The sequence below is a fragment of the Falco naumanni genome, chromosome 1 (genome assembly GCF_017639655.2).
Source record: "Falco naumanni isolate bFalNau1 chromosome 1, bFalNau1.pat, whole genome shotgun sequence".
Classification (NCBI taxonomy): domain Eukaryota; kingdom Metazoa; phylum Chordata; class Aves; order Falconiformes; family Falconidae; genus Falco; species Falco naumanni.
The window spans coordinates 60,341,774-60,359,679 of record NC_054054.1 but is presented as its reverse complement, the minus strand read 5'-3'; the positions used below and the strand labels follow the sequence as shown (position 1 = coordinate 60,359,679).

General features: G+C 35.8%; 1 protein-coding gene across 2 annotated transcripts in view; it reads left to right on the top strand.

Annotated features, from left to right (window-relative positions):
- Positions 1-17,906, top strand: part of SGCZ (sarcoglycan zeta) — a 222,106-nt gene that overhangs the window by 42,920 nt on the left and 161,280 nt on the right. The gene's annotated exons all lie outside the window — the stretch shown is intronic.

The following is a 17,906-nucleotide window of genomic DNA, read 5'->3' as shown; positions in this document are numbered from 1 at the left end:
AGAAATTAGCAATCAATTACTATCTAAATCAAAGTCTGTCTGCCCTTGAAAGGAGTAAACACACACTGCCCCTTATGACAAGGATGTAGTCATTTACAATTTAGAAAAATAACTTTTTTTCTGCTGCCAAGAACACTATTTATTTATTTATTTACTTGCTTTCTTGTTAACTGCACTCTAGTGTTGATGTGATTTTCTGCATTGCCTTTCTGTCAATATTCCCACAGCATGTGTGTGAATATTCATGATGCTACACTTTTCTGGCTGTTCTTTGATAAAGCCAGTGTCTGGCATTGAAAGGATGATAAAATCAGACACGTTACTGAGTGAATAATGTTACTGCTCAGTAAAAATCAAGGGACTGGACTTTATGAGTAGGGCTATCTCTTCTGGTCATATAACACTGTTTTAAGTCACAACTCATGTTTCTATCTCAGCAAGTTAAAAAGTATTCAGTTTAAGAAAAATAAAATAGGATTGAAACAGAATCCTATTGTTTGCATGTGTCTCTTCAGATAATGTTTTAATGCTTAAAAATCAGGCTTTTACGGTACTCTTTGATTATGGCATCTAAATTAATTTCTTAATGATTATGCTTGAGAAATCTAAGATTTTTGTGAATATGATCTTCAGTTCAGTAGACTTCTGACTAATGGAATAGTCTGATGAATGTGTGAATTATAGTTTAGTTGCTTTTAATGATTGATTCAATTCATATAGATCAGTGTTCATGTAAACTAGAAATGAAACCGTGAAAGAGAACAGAATATAGACACTAGTATAATTTGCCTCTGTTGTTTTATTTTGCATCCCTTTATAGTCTAAAACATTAGCATCTGGTATGTAACCACACACCAAAGCTGTGTGTTGGGAATGTAAATAGGCCATACTTGAAAAGAAAACAAAACCCAGAAAACAAAAAAAAAAAATTCAAAACAATACTGACAAAAACATGCCGGTGTTCACCCAAGTTTTATTATTGCATTTTTAAAAGAATAGCCCAAGCTTTAAAACACAGGCTGCACTTTTGTTTATGGAAAGCTCTTTTCTGACTGACTTCTCCAGATTGGTTTGACACATACGATAATTTCAGTTAGTCTTTCTTGCTGGTACTAGAGAAGTGGCTTTGTGTAATCCTTTGCCATCTTAGGTAATGTACCTCAGCAATGTATTCAGTGCCATTGACTACTCACAAGATGTGCTTGGCAGAAGCAGACTCCAGATGGTGAACTAAAAAAAAATGCTTTTCTATAGCAGCAGTAGCATTTGGGTACGTGGCTGACTTTCTTAGTGATTTCTGCTCAACCTACTGGGCTTATTTTCTTGTTTTATATCATCAGAGATATCAAACTGCTCATGAGAAAGCCTCCTTTTAGGATGCATTTTCTTGTTAATGAGACGTGATTAACTCTTGATATCCTTCAAAAACTTAAAAGTTTTGTGGTGGAAGTGGTAAAATATGAAGCATGCTTTTATTGTCATGAATCATATTTCCCCTAGACTGAATACCCTTTAGTGGTTAAAGCGCATTGGCAGTTTTGTTAGAACACACTCTGGGTTTTGTGTGCTTGGAGAATTAAGCAACATAAGGAGAAATGATCTGGAAATAATCTTCAACAGATTCACACCTGAACTAAAACTATAAATTTAAATTCACCAGCAGAGTTGTTCCCAAGACTTATGCAAACCTGCAATAAGTTTAGAAAATTAGTGTGAAGCTAGATAAGGAATATAAAGCACATCTGTTTTGCAATGAAATTTGAGGTGCAGGAATTCAGGATGAACACTTATCAAATATGTCCTGCTGTATCAAGAGCTTGTCTAGATGAAAACAAAGCATCTTTTTTGTGATAGTTTGTTGAAGCTTTGCAGCTAGTCATCTTTTCATATCAGAGTGGAAACTAGATCTGCCATTACTTTTTTTTTTTTTTTTTTTTTTTTTTTGGTATGGAAAAACATAGAATCCATTTGTTGGTGTTTGACTGTAAAAAAGTGATGGAAAACCAATATTGGTGAGTCTTTGAACTTTGGTAAAGACTCTTCAAAGAAGAAAAGGGCATTCACACTAACAATCCAAGCAAAGGCTGCCTACAGTTGTCTGTATGTACCACATCAGACCTTTTCTAAGATAAATAATGTAATTGATGTGCTTTAGAGATAACTAACTGTAGGGTGAGAACAGGTGGGATATACCCTGACAACATGTACATGTGTAGACAAACCTGTGCAAAGAGGCTATGAAGATCTGTATCTTTCACTTTTGAACACTTTAATTGATAGGTTGTATTTTTCCACGCTTTAAGAAAAGATTGTCATGGGCAAAAGAGATGTTGTGAACGCAGGGAATTCAAATTTCTTTGTTTCTTTATTAAAGCAAGTGTGGTACCTTATTATCAAGTTAAGCAGCAATCTGCTCTTGAGGTTTGGGGATGGCATTCTTGAATCATAGAATGAGAGCCTTGCTATTTATCATACAGTTTTACTTATGTTTTTTCTGACCAAATCCCCAAATTAACTTGAAAAATCAAGGTACTGGGATCCCAATTTTAGAACTCCCAAGTTAAAGCCCAAATTCAACTTCAAATTAGGATTTCTTATGCCTCCATTTCACAGAAATAACTGTCTGGTTGCAATAGGTAGTTGAGGTATTACTCTATAATAACTCATTGAAAAGGTCTAAACATAAATGTCTTTATTTATAATACTTACAAAGTGATAACAACTTTTACAGCTGCATTTGTCTGGTAAAATTTCACACTTTTTAATGTGTGATTAGTATGAAATTCCTGTCTTTGATAATGGCTGTCTGAAACACTATGAACCTTTTCTGTTAATAAACATGCCAGATTGCCTTGGTCTTATCCAAATGTTTGCTTATTTTAAGCTTATGTAATTGTACATCCCAGAAGCAATATAAAAATAATTCATATAAAGTATTTGACTTCATAGTCCATTATCTGTCTCTCATTTATGCTGTGTAGCACTGGCTCAAAAATTTATTTTCTAAAAAAGTTTCAGGTTTTTTTATTTTCCTGTGTAGTAATGTCTTATATTCTAATGTAGAACACTAGGAGTTTCCTAAATGTATTGAAAATTAATACATACAGCTTACATAAATTGATAATGAGGTACCACTAAATGCTTTATAAGCTCTAAAACCCAGAATATAATTACTTATCTAAAAGTAAGCAAGATTGTGCTTTATGGCCACCAGTAATTTAAAATGTTCACTTGCATTAAAGAACTGTTTATATAGTAACAACTTCATGGTTTTGAATAATGAAGGCAAGAGTATTTAAGATACTGTTCTCCTTCAAACGGCCATGTTCTCACCATGTAACATGGATGGCCTTCTATGTTCTTACTGTTTTTCTAAATGTTTTTAAATTGTTTTCTTAAATTCTTAATTGTCTCTTAATTTATTTTTTTCTTAATTTAATTTTTACATCCTTACATGATTTCTTAATATTATTCAGTACTTAATGGGGGCATATAAGAAAGGTGGCGAGAGGCTTTTTACCATGCCTGTAGTGGTAAGACAAGGGGTAAAAGTTTTAGACTGAAAGTTGGTAGATTTAGATTGGGAATAAATTCTTTGCTATGAGGGTGGTGAGGCACTGGAACAGGTTGCCCAGAAAAGCTGTGGATACCCCATCCCTGGAAATGTTTAAGACCAGGTTGGACAGGGAATTGAGAATCTGATCAAGTGAACGATGTCCCTGCCCATAGCAGGAGGCTGGACTAGATGATTTTTAATGGTGCCCTCTAACACAAATGTTTCTGTGATTTTTCTTCAGCATATATTCAGTGAAGGCTGGTGTGATATAAATCATAATTTGCATACATGTTCTGTTGAGTAATGATGCTAGAAGCTACAAAAAAGTTAAAAAATAAAATTCATTATGATGTGTTATAATATTCCATGTATAGCGGGAACATGAGCTTCCAGAAATTTACTTATCTCCCATATGCACTGATAGAAATAAACACTGTAAATAAACACTAACATGTTTAGCACAAAAATACTGTGTGGAAATGCTGCACTTTTTACCCCTTCAACACACACAGACACACAGACACAGACAGACACACAGACACAGACAGACACACAGACACACACACACAGACACACACAGACACACACACACACACACACAAAGGGCTAGGGTGATTACAAACAAGAGCACAGTGACTTGGTATAATAAGTGTAATGAAATACAGGCTGTGTGGTTTTAGTTATTGTTATTGTTTCACCATGCAAGTGTAGAGAAGGCACCCACATCTCTCCCAAGAGCTTTCTCAAGAACACGGTCTGGTTCCTAACTGAAGAAATATGATGGTGGAAATACAAAAAGATTATCCTCCTCGTTTTACATATGAAATGAAGCACAAGAAGATCTTGATCTACTCAGTCTCGCAGTGGCAGCCTGAGTCACACTGGGAAGAGCACTCTGAGACTTTGTCCTATGCTACCATTTGTCTCATCAGCTAAAACCTCAGTGTTCCCCAAAGGGAACCTGAAATTATCAGTAGCACCACAAAACCCCTGTAAATAGTTCTGACATACATGCAAGCTAACTGGCAGCATTAACTCTAAAGTTAAAGTAACTTTCTACTTGATAATTTTCCCCAAAAGCTAGTTATACAAGCTATTTGCATGTACTTGATTGCACCGATTAAAGCTAGTGCATACTCATTGCACAGCTGAAACCCATAGAACTATGTAATATAGACAGGCTTCGTGAAACTCCTAGCTCAGCGGTCACACAGAATATTTTGCCTCACCAGATTAGTTCTCAAATCTAGCGAAGAGCAGCACAACCTGCAGAAGTCCTGACATTGGCACAACAAAGGGGCCAGGTGCACTTGGCCAACAGCAAGGGTGAACAGATGCGCCAGAACCATCACCAGCCTACACTTAAATTGGCTTCAACTGGTTTTGTTTCAATTCTGTGTCACAAAAGGAGAGGGAACGAGCAACAGCAAATAAAATGTCAAGAATTCAAAAAAATTGCTCATTGTAACCCTCTATCCAAAGGAAACAGGGCTTCTTGTATCACTTGTAGGACAAAGGAGATAGACTTCCACTTCAGCTCTGATCCCATTCACACCCAATTCCTTTAGTCCAGCAGATACTTGTCATTGTTCTGGCCTTAAAGGAATTGAGGTTAAACTGGGGAGATCAGGACTGCATCCAAATATCCCAGTTCACTCAGGATTTGACAACCAATAAGGAACAGACAAACTCTACAGGCTATAGAAGAATGCAAGAAATAGTAGTCTATGACTGCACTCCTTGACCTTCTAACCCTACTTAAGGAAGGCTGTTCTTCACAAATGAAGTTTTTTTCTCTCATTTCACACGTATTGATTTGCTTTGCTTATGATTCCTTGTGCGGCTTTTGTAAGTTGATCATTCAATTTGCATTCCAGTTGTCCAGTTTAACTGTGGTAAGGGGAGATTTGGCAAAAAGCACTGAGCAGTGCAACAACTTAATTAGTCATGAAGTTGGGCTTAGTGCTTTGTTTTTCTGGATAATGAGTAGATTATCATAAGTGCCATGTTATGATTGATTTTGTTTTCAGTTGATGTTTCTAAGTCTTTTTTTTCTCTGTCTTTTTTTTCTTTCTTTCTTTCGTTCTTTCATTCTTTCTTTCTTTTTTTTTTTTTTTTGATAGTTGAATAGTATATATCTAAATAGAGCTCCACTGTTTAAAATTCTTTGATGTTCACTGAAGGTATTTATAATGGGTAGTCACAGCCACTGGTACTTAAAAATCCCTTCCAAAGGACTTGTCTTTGTTAGCTACAACAGGATTCATCTAGTACTGCTTACATTAAGTTCAGCTTCACAAAAATTTGAGTACAATAAGGTGTCATACTAGTTTCTGACAACATAGACTTTTCTGTTAAGAGCATCAGTTGTGCTTTTTGTGGGGGGATACTGTATTTGCAATTATGGGATCAGAGTATCTCATGTTTTATAAAATATCAGTGATTTTCAAGTGTCACTTGTAAAATAACAATAAAAAATATTAGCATATGTGTATTGGATGGATGTTTTGAACTTGTATTTTGTGAGTTTAGGTGCTCTTTGTTAGAGTTTCTATGATGCCTTTTCAAGATGCCCTGAACTTAGCAGAGAGTAAATCTCTCTATTTTTTTTAGGAATTTATGTAATTTCCTGAAGTGCCACTGCAGCTGTCATTCTGAAATACTGTTTGCATCTGTAAAAAATGTTCTCAGAGAACATATTTTGTTGTCTGGGGAAGATAATGGGGAAAAAACCCCAACCCTGCTGTCATAGTTTCATATTGTCTATGATACTTTATGGTTGGGTTTTTTGGTTTTTTTGAGTTTTTTGTTGTTTGGGTGGGGTTTTTTGGTTTGTTTGGTTGGTTTGGTTCTTGTTTTTTGGTTTTTTTTTTTAAACAGACCACCAGAAAACTATGCTAATTGAACTTGATTTTGTGTATTGAAACAGAGTGAAAGTCCTGTGACCATGATATGGTAGAATAATCATAAAAAAGGTGATGGTTGCTTTGAAAGACTTTTGCCAGAGCATCATTGTTAAAGAAATGATGGTCATTGAACAAATGTCCAGATCAAGTAGCTTCAGCTCAGGCTGTGAGTGTAGGGAAGGACTTAATTCTCCTTTATATGTGACAGAATGAAGCTATGTTTGGCCATTGTTTCAAGGTATTAGTGATGGACTGGTGTCTTAAAATTATACAAATGATAATTTTTTTTTTACCTGAACATCTTACTATTTCAACATCTTGTAGTAATGAGTGTTACTACTATTCTGTCATTGTCAGCTCTGTGTTCATTGCTAAGTCAAAGAGGACTGAAGAACAACCACTGTTCTAGAGGCTAAGTAGCACAGATTAGCAACATTTTCCTCTTTTTCAAAAATGAAATTAGTATTTTAAGGTTTTAGTGTAAATGGTCTGAAATAACATACATAATTCTTGCATACTGTGAAAGGGAGGCGGTTGCATACCCTAATATCTAAAACAGTCATTTTGAGTTTGAGGTGCAGAATCTCTGTCTGCTGAAGCACGGTGCATAACAGGAGTATGCAAATCTGAGTCAGGCTTGTACATGCTGCCTATAGGATGGTCCATGGGGTGGGTGTGTGCACTCTCCTGTCACCCTGCTTGTATGCTTGAGTGGAAAATAAAAAACGATGCCAGGAGGCATGCTAACAGTCACTCAATGTGGAGAGTTGGTGGTCTGGTTCTTGAGCTAACTCTGTAGCCCTACTTAGCAGCATAGATGTAAATATTCCCCATTTTCTTCTTTTATTGTATATCTGTCTTTGCATTTCACAGTTTTACTGCTATTACCAGGAACACTTGAGATACTTGTTAAAGACCTTTTTGTTCAATATTTTAGTTTGAGATATAGTTAAAAGTTTTAAAATATTACTTTTTTCTACACAAAACATGTATATGGATGTGGTCCACCTATTATGGAATCTAAGCTTTCCTTGTGAGTTACATGGATTTGTTGGTTTTAATTAGCAAACATCTGTATTTTATAGTACAAATCCAATATTTTCCTCTTATTTCTTACTTTATGTATTGTGATCACTCTCAAAACCCTACAAATCATTAAAGGATTATGCAATAACTCTTTAAGGTAAGATATGCAGTGACCATTCTGGGTTGATTTTAGCTAACCTGTTTGTAGGCCATTCATTGGTTTAGCATCACATAAATCAGAAAGTAGTAGCAAACAGTTTATTTATTATGAATATATTATTTATGAATAGAACAGATGTAGGTTCTGTTTGTAAACTGCACTCACTCGATAATACTCTCTGCAATTTGTTGCTAGGACACCATACTTTTATTCTCACTGTATTTCTTTTACAGTGTCTTATCTGGGTTCTATTTTTTAAAGTTCAGAATTGCTAAATTCTGACCACATAGAGCTTCCACTTTGGTCAGAAAAATCCAATCAACGTTACCTCTTTTGTTAACCTGCTCTTCAATGCACCTTTCAGAGGGGTTTAGTTAAACAGAATATTCTGACAATTTGGCTATTTTATAGCACTTTTTCTATAAATGAACCTACACAAAAATGGGGTTATTGCTTAGAGAGGTATGGTTTTTCTCAGCTCCCTAAAGTGGCTGTCAGCCAAGACATCTCTGTTTAACTAGTCAGTAAAGAGATATTTCACTGTTAGCTCATTGTAATCATTCTTTCCTGTTGTGTTAATTTACAAACATCAAAAGTAGTGTTGTTTTTTATGTCTGTGTAGCAGCTATCGTAATCACTCTAATGTGATTAGCTTCTCCAAGCAGTACTGTAATTAAAAAAAAAAAAAAAGGAGGAGAGGGAAATCATCACACAGCTGGTAAAAGATCCACTGCGGTCATTTAGTCTTAACTTCCTATGTACTACATAGCAAGGAAGTACATTCATTTTATCCATATGGTACCTTGCTTTTATTTTTAGATACTAGGTAGCGGAGCAGCATGGTTACAGAATTTTTCTTCCATGTAATGGGTGTTTTCTTTCAGATTGTACCCCCTTAACTTTGACACCTGCCTGTAACTTTAATGACAGAGCTTCTCGAATCTTTCAAAATAAAGTATAAAGTTTTGTAGCATTTTTCCTAATCCTTTAAAAGTTTGTCACTTCCCTAAACTTTCTTTTCAATTCACCAATGCATTTCTTCTTGAGTTTCTGTTGACCTTTACACTATGAATTTCATGTAAAGAATAAAGAGACAATATTTTAGCTCCCAAAACTTGACAGGTTCCTCTCTCTCTCTTCTACCATGAAGAGTCTGAAGGAAGTTTTCACCTTTGAGATGAACATTTAAAAGAAACTGGTTTCCCATCTTAAAGTATTTTTACTTCTGTATAGGTTTGCATGGCAAGGTTTTGGTGGGGGGGGGGCTACAGGGGTGGATCCTGCGAGAAGCTGCTAGAAGCTTCCCCCATGTCTGATAGGGTCAATGCTGGCCAGCTCCAAGGTCAAGCTCATTGGCAATGGTGGTAGTGCCTCTGGGATAACACATTTAAGAAGGGGAAAAATACCTGTGCATCTGCATCTGAGAGTGAGAACATGTAAGAGCAAACACTCAGCAGACAGCAAGGTCGGTGAAGAAAGAGGGGCAGGAGGTGCTCCAGGTGCCAGAGCAGAGATTCCCCTGCATCCCATGGAGGTTAACAGTGGAGCAGATATCCACCTGCAGCCCGTGGAGGACACCACAGTAGAGCAGGGGGATGCCCAAATGAGAGTGTTACCCTGTGGGAAGCCTGTGTTGGAGCAGGCTTTTGGCAGGACCTGTGTAGAGAAAGGATCCTATGCTGGAGCAAGTTTTTTGGCAGAACTTGTGACCCCATGGATGACCCGCACTGGAGCAGTCTGTTTCTGAAGGACTGCACCCTGTGGAAGGGACCCACACTGGAGCAGTGTGTGAAAAACTGCAGCCCATGGGAAGGACTCATGTTGGAGAAGGTTGTGGAGGACTGTATCCTGTGAGAGAGACCCCAGGATGGATTAGGGGCAGAGTGTGAGGAGTCCTCCCATTGAGGTGGAAGGAGTAGCAGAAACAACATGTGATGAACTAACCACTACCCTTCATTCCCTGTTCCTCTGTGCTGCTTGTGGGGAGGAGGCAGAGAAAATCAGGAATAAAGTTAAGCAAGGGAAACAGGGAGGGTTAGGGACAAGATGTTCTTAAGATATGTTTTTATTTCTTATTATGCTACTCTAATTTGATTGGTGATAAATTAATTTTCCCAAATCAAGTCTGTTTTTCCTGTGATGGTAATTGCTGAGTGATCTTTCCCTGTCCTTATCTTGACCCATGAGCCTTTTGCTATATCTTCTCTTCCCTGTCCAAGTGAGGAGGGAAAGTGATAAAGCAGCTTCGGTGGGCACTTCGCATCGAGCCAGGGTCAACCCATCACAACTTCACTATAAAAACATATTTTATTAGAAATAATACCAATTATGAATGATTCTGTAATTTTGTTTGTTTCTCTAACAATGCCTCAGTAGTGAAATATTCTCGATTTGAAATCTGTGGTCAAATATTTCAATTTAAAAAGTGTTTCATGTTATCAAAATTGTGAAAGCCTAACATGCAGTGATTTATTTTGAGAAATGAATTGTTTCACTTCTAATGAAAACATAAATGTTAGACTTGTTGTCAGCTGTGTTATCGAAGTCCTGAACTAAATACTCTAAATTCATACCTACTCATCTTGTGGTTGCATGTTGTCACAGAAAAATAAAAACTCTAAAAATAAAGTAGATAAGTTATTTATTCACCTGCTGCTGTAGGAAATAATTTTGTCAAACAGCTTCTGGGTAAGGGCTTACAAAAATTACATCTATCATTAATTCCTTTATTTACCTCTTAGCCCCTTATTGGATGCAGAGGCATCATCTACATAATTCACCTGTGCTGTTTAAAGTGTAGTGGTTGTAATGATAGGTGGATACAGAGCAGAGGTGCTCATTTGGTAGTGTATTTGGTATAAAATACATATATTTTTATAGTGTGAAGCTAGGGGAATTATTTCTCGAAAAACATTTAATAATCATATATATTTTTTTACTTAATTACTTGGGAATGAATAAGTTCTGTGAAGTATTTTAATTCTGTATCATTCATCTTGTTTTGCTTATTTAATGCACAAGATGTAATGACTATAGAGATGTATACTTAGTATGCAGATGTAGCTGTTAAAAATAATGTATTATGTGGTTAAAGATTTGAACAAGTAAGATTCCTTTTATATTTTCTGTGTTTATAAACTACTAACTGAAATAATTGCATTTGATATTAAAACTTAGTCTATTAGTACTAACCAACCAGGAAGGCCACATAAGACATTTCTGCACACTGAGTGAATAGTTCCTGCAATTCACACAGGTAAAGCTTGAAGGATTAGATGAAGGTATGATTCATGATAACAAAAACAGGAAGGAAGGGTAGCATACAGCACCATACCTATATGACCTGTAGAAGTGTACAAGACCTTTTATGCAAAACAATTCCATAAATACCTCTTTATGATTTTACTCCTTTTTTGTAACTACAAAGTATAATGTTCCACAGTGGTATAGTTGGGGTCTTTTAAAGAGTTATATAGAAGGCAAAAAGAATTGTTACATCTTCCAGCTCCTCAGCAGAAGTCTTAGAAGTCCAGTGGTCTTTCATCATGGCTGACTTAAACATGATTAAACTCTTCATTAGGTTGATTGTTCTTGGGGTAGCTACTATAAAAGAACATGTGAAAGACATTAATTTGAAATCATTAGTGGTTTAGGGACATACACATAAAGGCACACACTTATATATCCACATACAAGTTATAGACAGAATTTCAGAGCTTGTTCAGCTTTAAGACTGGATCAGATTAATTTTAGCTCTGTAAAATGTCTTGATAAGCCATCTTTATTGCCTCTTCCAAGTCACTGATAAAGATACTGAGCACAAGAGGTTCCTGTGGTACTCCACTTGTCACCAGTCTCCAGACAGCACATGACCATTAATCACTACCTTGTGAGTCTGGCTATCCAGCCCAATTCTGCTCACATAGTTATCCACCCATCTGCATTCTTGGATTGTACTTTTGGCCTCTTTTGAAGATTGCTGTAACATTTGTCTTTCTTCAGTTTTTGGGGAGCCTTCCTTGATCTCCGTGACTTTCAAAGATGATAGAGCGGGGCCTTGCAGGTACATCAGCCAGTTTTCTGAGCACCCTCAGGTTCAACCCGTTGGGTCCCTTCAGCTGAGTTCTCTCAATGAGTCGCTTCAGTCCTCATCCACTGCTGGTAGCTTTCCTCTTTGAACTGTTTCCCTAAGCAGAGAGGCCTGGGAGACCTAACTGGTGAGTTTAGGCTTCCCACTTTGTATACTAGTTATTTGACATTTTTAAGGACTATGCAGCATCACATTACATGTAACAATTCTTTCTCTATATGTAACATTCAGTATACATTTCAGATTTCAGGTAAAATTAATTGTGTCCTGTGATTTTCTTTTTCCATTTTTTTCCCCTCTGTCTTTATTATCAGTGTTTGTAAAACAACATATATCTTCTGTTTAAAATTTAACATGTACCGTTAAGACTGAGTATTTTGCAGCTATGAGAAATCCCTGTTTTGATGGCTGGGTTCTTTGAATTTTTCATGTAACCGAATGACAGAATAACTCACCAAGTAGAATCTTAAGCTAAATTGGAATTCATTATGACTGTCTGTAGGATTAGACCTAGAGAAATAAAAGAAAAAAACCAAGTTTACTGTTTTGCAGTTGGGTTTTTTCATTGTTGTTGTTAGTTGTGGTTTGAGTTTGTGTTTTGTTTTTGTTTTGTTTTTTTACCTTGACAAAGTAAATCCTCATCAGAACCCTGCTGGTAGTGATTGCCAATTACCTGCAACTGCAGGAGCACTAGTACAGCATTGCCTTAATTAGGGAGGCCTAAAAATGCCCTTGGGAACTAAGCAAGCATAAACGTAGCTGAAAGGTTTTGTTCCTTCTTGATGGGCATCGAATTTTGTGCACAAACCTCTGATAGACATTCTTGGAAACACCTTCACTGAGCTGCTATGAATGTACTGTTATCCAAATTAGCTGAATTCATCATCTTGATAGTAAGATATATTTTTTTTGTGGTACTTTTCTAAAATACTGTTTTTGTAATCACAGGCACATATACAATGCCCCTTCATTCCAAATTATTTTCTATAATGTGTTTGCTGACTTTAATAATTGAGCAAAGATTATCTCACCTGATATACAATGAAAGAGAGAAGCAAGAACAGTTAACATCATGTCAAAAAGAATGAAACTACTTCAGATCATATAAAAAACTGAATCCATTAGCATTTTACACATAGCTGGTTTTAAAGTCCACATTTCACTGTGTTATAAATCTTGTGATGACTGATGTTTCTTTTTGCTTCTCTGTCTTTATGCAAAGGTTGAGCTTTGAGTACAAATTTCCCATTACATATGACTTCTAATCAAGTATTTTAAATGTTATATTTGCAATATTTTAATTGTGTTACAAAATTAACATTAAGGAAGGGTTTAGGATGGTTGCATTTACAGACAAGAAACGTTGTTTGTTCTAGGTTATCCAGGGATTAAATTATGGAATTTTTTTGTTTACCAGATTGAAAACACCTTTTATTGTACTGTAAAATATACCATGAAGGCCTATTTAATAGTGTTGATAAAAGATATTGTCTGATGCTTTGATGAGCATTTATAACAGTAATTAATTTATCTGCTCCTCAGGTATTCTCTAAATTTACTTATTTTCTGGGTGATAGAACATTTATACTAGGATGTTTCTTGCAGTCAAGGTGTGACATGTATCCTTCTCCTATACTTCACTGTATTTTACAGCTTTGCTTGCATTAGCTTGGTAGAACAGTGGTTAAAGCATAGAAGACTTAAGAGCAACAAGAGGTTGGGGCTTGGGGTTTTTTGTGTGCTTGGTTTTGGTTTTGAATTTTTTGTTTGTTTGTTGGAAGGTTTTTTCTTTTTTTAACTTTCAAAACATTATTTTCATTCAAATCTGTATCAAGTGTTCACAAAGTATAAAAGATCATTTTTTCAATACACAGATATCTAGGTACCGTGCAGTGTACAGGCATTAATTTATAATTTGTGACAACAGAATTATGCTGGAGGTAATGTTTGTTTCTATATATGTAAACATCCTGTGGCTCTATGAGGAGTGGCATGAAATGGATTTGGAGAAGTGGTTGAAAGTGGAGGATGCCAGCCTGATTCTAGAGAAAGTAATGCTTTCTTACTTGCTAGGTCCTAAAATAAGGGCCTAAAGCTAGAACGTAAAAGTAAAAACCATCAGAAGATAAATACCTGCACAAACTAATTCCATTTTATTGCAACAGTACATATTGCCATAATTGCACTTGTTTAGAATTAAGAATTAACTCTAACAACAAAAAAAAAAAAAAAAAAAAGCTACTTAGGTCCCTTTCCCAATGCTTCTGTAGCTTTTCTGTACAAGCTGTGATAAATAACCGTGGACCAGATTATTCCTGTTGCTTTACAAGGAGGAAGGAAGAATTACAAGCTTTTAGTTCTTTCACACAGTATAATGCAAGTTAATTTTACATTGGTAGGTCATTTGAGCAACCAGGGTTTAACTCTGGTACTAATCATACCTGAAAGATGAAATACAGATAAGAACATCAATGTCTGGATGCCTTTTCTTTGTTTCTAGGAGAGAAGTGTTTTCCTTTTGAGGTTTTCTTAATTCATAGTTTTGGATTTTTTATTTTTAAATTAATTTGTAAAAAGGCATTCTTTTTTGAAATAATGGTTTGGGTTTTTTTGTTGTGTGGTTTTGTTTTTTTTTTTTTCAAGTGCAGCTGAATGACAGAAAAGCAATTTTCTTTAGAAGTAAGGATACCAGGGAATATTTCCGAAATTAAAATTTCAAACTGGCTATTTTGATGAAGTTTCAAGTTTACACAAACTTTTTAATATCAGTAATAATGGTATATTTATTGTTTGTAGACTGTATGACTTCTTTGTTTTAACCCTTAGTTTGGTCTTGCTTACCTTGTATGAATCTAAAATTCCTTGAAATTAACACTAGGGTGAAAAAAAATGCAACCAAAAGCTTTCTAGCGTTTATTTTTCCTCTTGATTTTAGGTCTTTTTGTCTCCAACAGTATGGTTTCAATTTTCAAAGCATTTTATCTGTGGATTTGATGCAGATATTGCTCTGAAAAGTTCGCTAGGGCAGTATCTCTAAATTTCAAATGTTCTTACTTTGGGAGGAAGAAATCTGATTTTACTAGGCTTTTTGGAAAAAGAGGAAAGTTAAATTATTGAATTCTGGATTTAGTGGAAGTTTTATGGCTTCATAGATGCTATGGGCAGCGAAGTTGTGAAGGATAGAGAAATCATGTGGGGTTAGTTTTTGTTGTTGGTGGGTTTTTATATGAATTAAATGGTGTGGAGTATTGATTTATGCACTAGTCTGTGCTTTGCAAGTAGCTAAGTAGTGACAGAGTGGTGACCCTCCAAATAAGAGGGAAATCAACTGGTAATCCTCCTAAGGCTCACTGATTTGAGAGGAGGGGGTGTTCTCATGTGCAGCCATTGTTCTCCTTAATTTTTTATTTTATTCTGCAAAACAATTGCATTTGAATGTTTTATGTATCAGAATTATGAAAAATAGTAATCTTTTTATAATAACAAACTTTAGAAAGTGAAGCTAGGATGAAATAAATCTATAAAGGAGAGGACTGCTGATATGAATTGCTCAGGTGAAGAATAGGTGTATGGGCTCAGTGTTAGTTTTGCATAATGCAGTTGAATGTAATCAGGAAATGTTCACACTGAGTATTTAATTAGACTAGATTATCAGTCTTGGTTGGGACTTTGTTAATTATCAAGTGGCTGAGTCACTAAGAAAGCCAATGTAATGTTTCAAAGGACTGTACTTTGCTGAGGAGTTTGGATGTGTGAGGAGTAGTGTTTGAGGTGATAAACATTAAAGAAGGTAGATGGAATAGGGAAAGGTGTAACAAATGGTTTAAAGTTAATAATGATCCCTTCCCAGATAGCAGGAGCAATGGATGGATGTACAAATGTATAAACGACTGACAGAGATCTGTATAAACTATAATTGGTCATCTAAGAAGACAACACACTTCTGTGAGGGCACGTATGTAGAGGTTAAAAATAAATATACAATTTAATACAAGAGGGGCTTGCAGTGAACAGAAATAGTTAAGAGAAAAGCTGTACTCTTGAAAAGGCTATGTTAGCTCTGAACTACAAAGGTAGGAATAAATCTGTTTCTCCCTCCCTCCCTCCCTCCCTCCCTCCCTCCCTTCCTCCCTCCCTCCCTCCCTCCCTTCCTCCCTCCCTCCCTCCCTTCCTCCCTCCCTCCCTCCCTCCCTTCCTCCCTCCCTTCCTCCCTCCCTTCTCTTGTGCATGTCTCCCTGAGGTATTAAGTGTGAGTTTTATAGACCTACATACAGGTATGCAAAGCGTCTAGATTTTCTCCCCAAAAGTGATAAGTGTTCCACTGACTGCAAGAAGGGGTGGAAGAAAGGCTGTAAAATCAACATCTCTGTGTTTCATCTGTTTCTCTCTATCCAAAGATTTGTGGCATTCCTTTAAATTGTGCTCTGTTACTATATGGCTTCTGTTAATGCCTTACATTTCCCTACCATTCCAGTATTTTCTGGAATTCATTCTTTAGAGCATCTAAGACACATGTAAAATGCTGAATCGGGCCACATCGCATTTCTTAAACATTGGAGCTACATGTTCTTTGACTCTACCAAAAATTTCATATCCATTGAAATCTGTTCCTGATCATCTACTGTGATCCTGACACCCCAACTAATTAATTTTTTCATTATTATTATTAGATGCCTTTTTCATTCCCTCAAATACAGAATTCTAGTCCTTTTGCAGTCCTGCATAAGTCATCCTCATATAAGCAGGATCAGATTATCACCTTGCTTCTAGTTATTGTGCCTGACTGTGAACCTAGAAATAAAAAAGTGGTAACTTGATTTCACTAGCAGTGACATTTCTGGAAATTAATTAGGAATTTATCTGAAACATTATCACAAGTTAAAGTTGTATATGAATAACTGCCAGTTTTTTTCTGCACTGCTAACAACAGTGTATGTGTATTCCTCCATTCCCCATGATTCTCTTCCTGCAAAAACAGTCCTACAGTTCAGTAGTAAATCCCCCACCCTGTGGTAGAGTCTGCTTTCTGCTACAGTACACAGAAAACAACTGGCTGATGCTGAATAGCTCAGTAACTTCAGGGACTGTTGTTAAAGTATGCTTAGTAATTAGGTTTGTTTATTTGAATATTTAAATTAATGTATTTAAAATATCATTGTATGAATAACTTCTGTATATGTAATTTCAAGCTCTTAGTAATGCTTTCATATTCTTTCAATATTTGTTTCTTGCAGTTACGTTAAGTATTCAGTGCCTATGATTTATTAGGTTGCGAGCTTTATGTTATAGATAGCAGTTGTTTTTATTTTCTGTTTGTACAATATGAAGCACAGTTGGATTTTTACCAGTGTTAGACACTGTTTTAACACAAGTAAGAGTTCAAATGTAGTTTATTACTGCAGTCATGGAAGAATTAAAATTAGCTTTGAAGCATTTATGCAAATAACCTGTTTTTAACAGTACATGCTTAGACATATATTATTATACTCTCAGAATACTCAGACTACTATTCAAAGTATTATAATGGGCATTTAAAGACATATATATGTATTTATTTTTAAAGGCAGAAATACTTAACTTTTGCTTGGGAAATAAAGACAACAATTTCCGTAAGAATAGCAAAAACTAGTTTATGTGGAATGTGTAGATTAACTTCAGTGGCTCCTTTCAGAAGACAGGGGTCCACAACTTCAGCTTTACACAGAAGAGACAATCAGGTACCCGGCAGAGTAAAAATAAATCAGTGTGTTCATAATTCATAGACATGATGAAACTACTTCCTGTTTGAAAGAAATATATTTTCATAAAGCCATGCCTGGGATGCTAGTTTTTAAAATGTTTTTATTTCTTTGAATGATTTCTGCATTATTTTATCTCCTTAAAGTCTTGCCTTATCAGTTATTATTTTACAAGATTTAGTCAAATTCTTAGTTGTGTTAGTGGTCACTGCACAATAGGGAACACATTCCCAGGAATGTTTTACTGAGAGTTTTGAAGTTCTGGTGGGAATGAACTTTACAATTCCCAAGCCAAGAATGTCCTATGAGTGGGGTGGCATGCATCTTAGCCACCAGTGTGGACAGATATCTTGTGTGGGTTTTGCTTTGGTGGTTGATTTTTAGGGGGAGCTGGGTTTTGGGTTTGTTTTTTTGTTGGGGTTTTTTTGGT